The sequence below is a fragment of the Cryptotermes secundus genome, unplaced genomic scaffold (assembly GCF_002891405.2).
Source record: "Cryptotermes secundus unplaced genomic scaffold, Csec_1.0 scaffold79, whole genome shotgun sequence".
Lineage (NCBI taxonomy): Eukaryota > Metazoa > Arthropoda > Insecta > Blattodea > Kalotermitidae > Cryptotermes > Cryptotermes secundus.
The window spans coordinates 1,831,331-1,837,558 of NW_019741974.1; the positions used below are offsets into that span (position 1 = coordinate 1,831,331).

The 6,228-nt window shown below is 41.9% G+C and overlaps 1 protein-coding gene across 4 annotated transcripts in view; it reads right to left on the bottom strand.

Annotated features, from left to right (window-relative positions):
• LOC111872818 ((11Z)-hexadec-11-enoyl-CoA conjugase) overlaps nucleotides 1–6,228 on the bottom strand; it is a 92,767-nt gene that overhangs the window by 25,184 nt on the left and 61,355 nt on the right. Inside the window, exon 1 of one of the 4 annotated variants that reach the window (XM_023867010.2) lies at nucleotides 5,079–5,155. The exons of 2 other annotated variants lie outside the window; for them this stretch is intronic. The gene's annotated coding sequence lies outside the window, so the exon portion shown is untranslated. Of the gene's footprint in view, nucleotides 1–4,030; nucleotides 4,431–5,078; nucleotides 5,156–6,228 lie in introns of those variants that run through there. One more of the 4 variants, XM_023867008.2, reaches the window with a different exon arrangement.

Here is a 6,228-nt window from a genome sequence, read left to right on the forward strand (position 1 = left end):
AGTGACTTACAGGCTGTTAATTCCTTTTGGAGCTCCAGATGATAGGTGAGGGTGATTGTGGAGCAATTGGTGGCATGAAGATTGGCAGGGGAAACCGAAGTACTCGGAGAAAACCTGCCCCAGAGCCACTGTGTCCACCACAAATCCCACTTGACCAGACCCGGGATCGAACCCGGGCCGCCGTGGTGGGAAGCCAGCGACTAACCGCTTGAGCTATGGCGCGGCCCTAAGCCACTAGGTTCCCTCAGAGTGAAGGAGCATATGTTAATCGTGTTCTGGGCTGTGTCATAACTCATACGGCGAGTAGCTGCCTTCTCAGCCTGGAGACCCGGGTAGTCCAACTGGGATTTGTGGGGGGCAAAATGACACTGGGCCTCGCTCTTCTCCAAATATTTCCGTTTTACCCTGCCATTTATCTTTTCACAGATATTCTCGTCTTGTGTATTATCAAGGGCTGGTCTGATAGGCCGTGCTGATGCCTCAGTGCCGAGACAGTGCCACCCACACCCAGAACAGTGTCTTGTGACGTAACAGCCTCATACAGACTGTAATTTATACCAATGGTCTTCAACCTGGGGTACGCGAAGACATCTGACGAGGTGCTAGCGTGCCACAAATAAGTTCAATTATCCCATTAGTAGGTCAGAACCATATCAATAATTGACAAAATATTTAATCATATAATTTTGCTTTGCTAAAATACCCTTATTAATTTTTATATGATTGGCGATAATATATTTGTTGAGGCGCCACATCCCAGAAAACGGTATTCTTCATAGTCACCGCCATGAAGACGTCAAATCATACATAATATATTTGTTATTTAATACCTTGACTCCCCCTTTTCTCGTTTAAAACTTTTATTTAGCACACTATTTTGGATGTAATTGATTTATTTTAGATATACGCGTAAGTTACACTACCACAGGCAATAAGTTCGTGGAATGACCTCAAAGCGTCGTACGGGAATTAACTGCCAATATATTTCAGCACTATTTTCGGCAGCTATATCAACGTTGGCAGACTTGCATAGCGACCAACGGCAACTATTTTGAGGGCCGATGTGGGTCTGCGTAAGTGCATGTGAATTCCTTGTAATATGATGCGATAAAACCACAGTCCACGAACTTAATGACCCTATCTCGTAGATCGTGAATAACTTGAATTATACACCAACAACTTTGGGGGCACAAAGTTGAAGAGAAATTATATCTCAGAGTAGGCGAACAGAAATGGTTCAATACTACTGGTTTATACAATGTCAAGGTAGGCAAAAGTAAGCAGTAAATTGTGCTGGTGTGTGTTGGAGACTTTTGCATCGAACTGCAAACAAAAATTAGAAACAGGCGGGAAAGTTCCTTGAACTCATTAAGGGGAGTCAGCATAGTGACGGGTTACGGGCTGGACAGCTCGGATTCGATTCCCGGCATTTCAAGATCTTCCTCTTCTCCACGGCGTCCTGGCAGAATCTGGGGCCCACCCAGTAACGGGGCTCTTCCTCTGGGGTTGAAAGCGGCAGGGGCCTGAAAGAGACTACTCACCTCCATCTAGTGGCCAAGTCAAGAATGATGGAAACCTCCAATACCCCCTTATGTCTTCATGGCATACTGTTTAACTAATCAAGAACAGGGGTAGCTTTACGTGTGCCTTACTCATTAAGGGGCACATACACACAGCCAAAAATTAAAATTCACTTTTCCTTTCTGGAAAATAGACGTACGGAAATTATCTATTGACAATTATACATCCGAGCTGTTGGTTAAAATTCTGGCTGCACATCTGCCAGATGCTGGGTATTTAGTCACTCTTTCATATGCAGACCTCATGCAGCGTTTATTAAGATGATCAGGTGGCCATGGATGTTCAGCATGTAAAGATGTCGAAACAGAGATTCGCCCATGAAAAGATTCAGATTAGCTGGTAGTTCGACAGGACTTCGAACCAGGTTCGTCCAACTAGATAGTGAAGATTTAGTAGACTGACTGTGATCCGAACAGCTGGGGAGAAATGCACAGCATTGAGCAAGGTCAGGGATCACCATCCACCGCCACTGAGGCATCTGGGACGACACAGAAAGCCGATTTCCTTACAGAATGCATGAACCTCAGTGCGCGATTTGAGGTCCCTCTGTAACGCTGGGATCTCGGTTCGAATTCCTTTCAGAACATGCACATGAAATTTGATTTGGTTCATCCTGATCCGTCACACTAGTAACATTATAAAAGTTTATCAGCTCCATCCAGTAACAGCACAGCGCGGCCCGAACAACAGGACGACATTAAGTAGTCCTATTCATCAAACAACTGAACCACGACGTGCTAGACACTCAACTTCCTTTAAAGACAGGCAGTATAAAGGACACGAACCAAATTGGTCCTAAATTTTAACAAAGCTTTTTGAACCACACTTGTAAACAGACTTACTTACTTACTTTCTTACTTACTCATGGAGCTGAGCACTTCTGGAGGAGCCGCCAATTCAGCAGCTACTCAAGAATTTCCCAGCATTTTTTTTATGGAACCCGAGGGTTCAATACCGTGTTCACAAGAGCCTTCCACTGGTCCCTATCCTGAGCCAGATCTATCCAATCCGTACCATCCCATCCTATCTCTTGTAAACAGACTAATTGTAATAATTTATAAATTGTTGTAGTTGCTAAAGGATTAAAGTTTATATTCATGGCATTGTGAAGATACTGTATGTATGTATTGATATTGACTAGTCACATTGTAATAGTAGTTTCTGCTTGTATTGATATGCCCTTCTGAAGATGGTCGCTCCTACCGAAACATGTCAAGCATGAAAGATTAAAAAAGGGGGGGGGGGGGGAAAAAACATTTATAATCACACTAGACGGAGCTGATAACCTTTTATAATGCGCATGAAATTTTCGTGTGTTGTCTTGTGAGGGCAAAAGCATTGAATTAATTAATTTCAGTATACGTATTGTGTCTCTCGTTTTCTTACATATTCAGCCCATCGTAAGCTCCTTTTCTTTCATTAACAGCACTGAATGAAACGTATAAATTAGGAAGGTCTTCAATGTGCGACGCCTTCTCCGTTTCATTTTCTACCCCCATGCCATAGTATACTTCTCATATGAATTTTCTACCGAATTAATTTTTAAATACTAGTCTTATTTCTTCCAGAAGTAAAGACCAATCTTCACAAACTCATGCAGAAGTAAGATGTTCATTTAGGTTTATCTCATTTTAGAATGAGAACATTCAGTACATCTGCCTGTATGACAGTTCGTAGAGTGTAGTGTAGCCGCCCTCCGAATTACAGCTGCCACGACTTTGCTCGAGCTTGGGTTCTTCTCTCAGGATACGGGTGCTTCGGAGATGGGAGTGGAACGCACTTCGGGGTTCATGAATCCGGGATCTCCAGAACATTGAATATTGCAGTTTTAATTTAAAATTTCATTCAATGGTTAATATTTGCATTGTCCTTCAAGCTAGCCGCTCCGTCCGTCCTACTCGCTACGCTACTGTTAAACACTTCTCTGCCAAGGGTCGAGCCCGGCATCTGACCTACATTTTAAAGAAGCCCACAAATTTCTGTAGGTCTTCAAGGAACCCAAGACCCCTCCTGGCCGGTCTCGCACACGGTCAGTTCATGGGTTTATGATATACTGGGAGTAAACAGGCGACGTTAGGGACAATAGTGGCACCCTTAGCCTAAGGAGGACAATAGCTGAATTACAACTAGGCGGTCCCGGGATGGTATCTCGCCGGAGGAGCGTCTCCCATGGTGTTAAACAATGCATTAGTTGTTCATACCCTTAATTAAATAATTTTGGCGAGGGACGTACGGTTACAGTAGAAATACTCAGTGAAATTTCTATAACCTCTGCAGAATCACGTCCCATGGGAACACACGCAAGTAGACGACATTTTGTCTCATTTTAAGACACTGTAAACCTATATATATTTTTTTCGGTACTAGTGTAGTGTTGTCTGATACACATTCTGTATATGGTTGGCTCAGTTCCTTATAGCTGACATACATATAGTCTTACTGTACTTACGTGAAGCCAGACTAGAATGAGCGATTCTTCTCCTTACACGGATTCAGAATGTTCCAGCACTATATAACAACAGCAGGAGAACCAGGACGTACATTATAGTACCAAGAAATCAAACAAATTATTTCCACTACAGCATACAACATTCATGAATATATATAGCACACGTAAGAAAGTCGTTAAGATGTACGAGTATATATAGAGAACTATCTAACGAGACTAGAAATTGCTAGAAGATAACAGGAAGCATAATAATGTTTCTGAATCACAACACACGGAAAGCATCCACGATCCAAACCTGGATAAGAAATCAGGCTGTACGTGACAAACCACAGCTTGTTAACGAGATGGACCGGTTTTGATTTGTGGCCAAAGTGTGAGCAGGAGAGACAGCACTCACGTCCACTGCACACACACACACACACACACACACACACACACACACACACACACGTGAAGATGAGCGAGGATTACCGTAAGCACTCGTAGGATGCTTGGCGGGAACTGGTTCTTAAACAGCGAGACCGGATTTGTTGAAAATCGGGCCGGTTATGGCATCGGGAGAAGAGGCCGTGTGACATATGATATCGTCGTTTAACGGCTACTTATCAAACGCGTGCGTTTAAGAACATTTTGGTATAACAGAAGAAGAAATTGAGATCCTGCTTTCTGTGTCAAACGCTTTTATGTAACCTACAAAGGCAATGTAAATTGGAAGATTACATTTTTTTTTTCCATTTCTCTATTAACTATGTCATTGTTACCTGACGTTAATATTAGTTTAAATTATAATAACATTTATAGGAACAACGTTTTCTTTTCTATGAATTTGCCTTGATTTAGATCGTTCTAAAATTCCTCCAAGTACAAGACCTTATGTAACATAATGTAACTCGCTTCTTCTTTATGATGAGGGACTGACAACTCTTCGCCCAGCCACGAAACAGGATATCGCCTCATAGGCTGTTTGCTACTGCTTATTCAATTATTCATTAGTAGGCCTCTTCTTCAGTAGAAACCTGACACAATGCCATCATTACACGGGACTCACTTGGTATGATTGAGGCTGATGACCAATTGCAAAGATTGTATGTGACCAGTCCACCGCCCGCAGAGGCTTACAGTGACCCTTTTGTGGATGAATGGGTGGACAGATCCACATCACAGAGAAATGGGCACTGTTACTAAACGGACCCAAAAGAAGGAATTTGATACAGCGAGGAATGCTGCAATTCAAGAACAACTTCCGTCATAGGAACTTTCAGTTACGTCATAAGTGAAAAATGAACACCTAATTATCTAATGCTATGTACGTATTTTATTACTGCATAAACAAATAGCATCCAGAATTGGTTGGTTATTGGGTGTGCACAAGGCAGCTATCGACAATAAGATGATCAAATATCAAGTTTAAAATCGGTATTTATATCTCATATAATTTTATAGATTCTAAATTGTTCTGACACAGAATTACTGGGTTTTCGGACTTCATCCATCATCCGGTATTCTAGAAACTAGAAAACTGTTTTGGAAACTGGATATGTTTACGTCCTCAGGTGAGGGGGAGAAGACACCTACGCAGTTGGATCCATCAGAAAGAGCTAACCTTAATCACTTTATAAGGGACCAAACTGCATAGATGTCTTCTCCCCCCTTACCTGAGGACGGAAACAGATCCAGTTTCCGAAACAGTTTGTGTTCTAGTTTCTAGAATACCGGACAATGGATGAAGTCCGAAAACCCAGTAATTCTGAACATACGTAATTTTCGTAGTGACATTTCTGCAGCAAGATGTACGTCGTTATGAAGATGGATACAGTACATCAGCTATTCATAGACTTCAAGAAAGCCTAAGATTCAGTTAGGAGGGAAGTATTGTACAATATTCTGATAAGAGTTTGGGATACCCATGAAACTAGTTAGGTTGATTACAATCTGTTTAAACGAAACGTATAGTAAAGTCCATGTAGGTAAACATTTGTCTGATAAATTTCCTATCCAGAATTGTCTAAGACAAGGAGATGCTTTATCGCCACTCCTTTTCAACTTTGCTTTAGACTATGCCATTAGGAAGGTCCAGGGAAACCAGGTGGGACTGAAACTAAACGGGACACATCAGCTGTTGGTCTATGCTGATGATGTGAATCTGCTGGGTGATAATGTAGATACCATAAAGAAAAACACACAAACTTTAATTGACG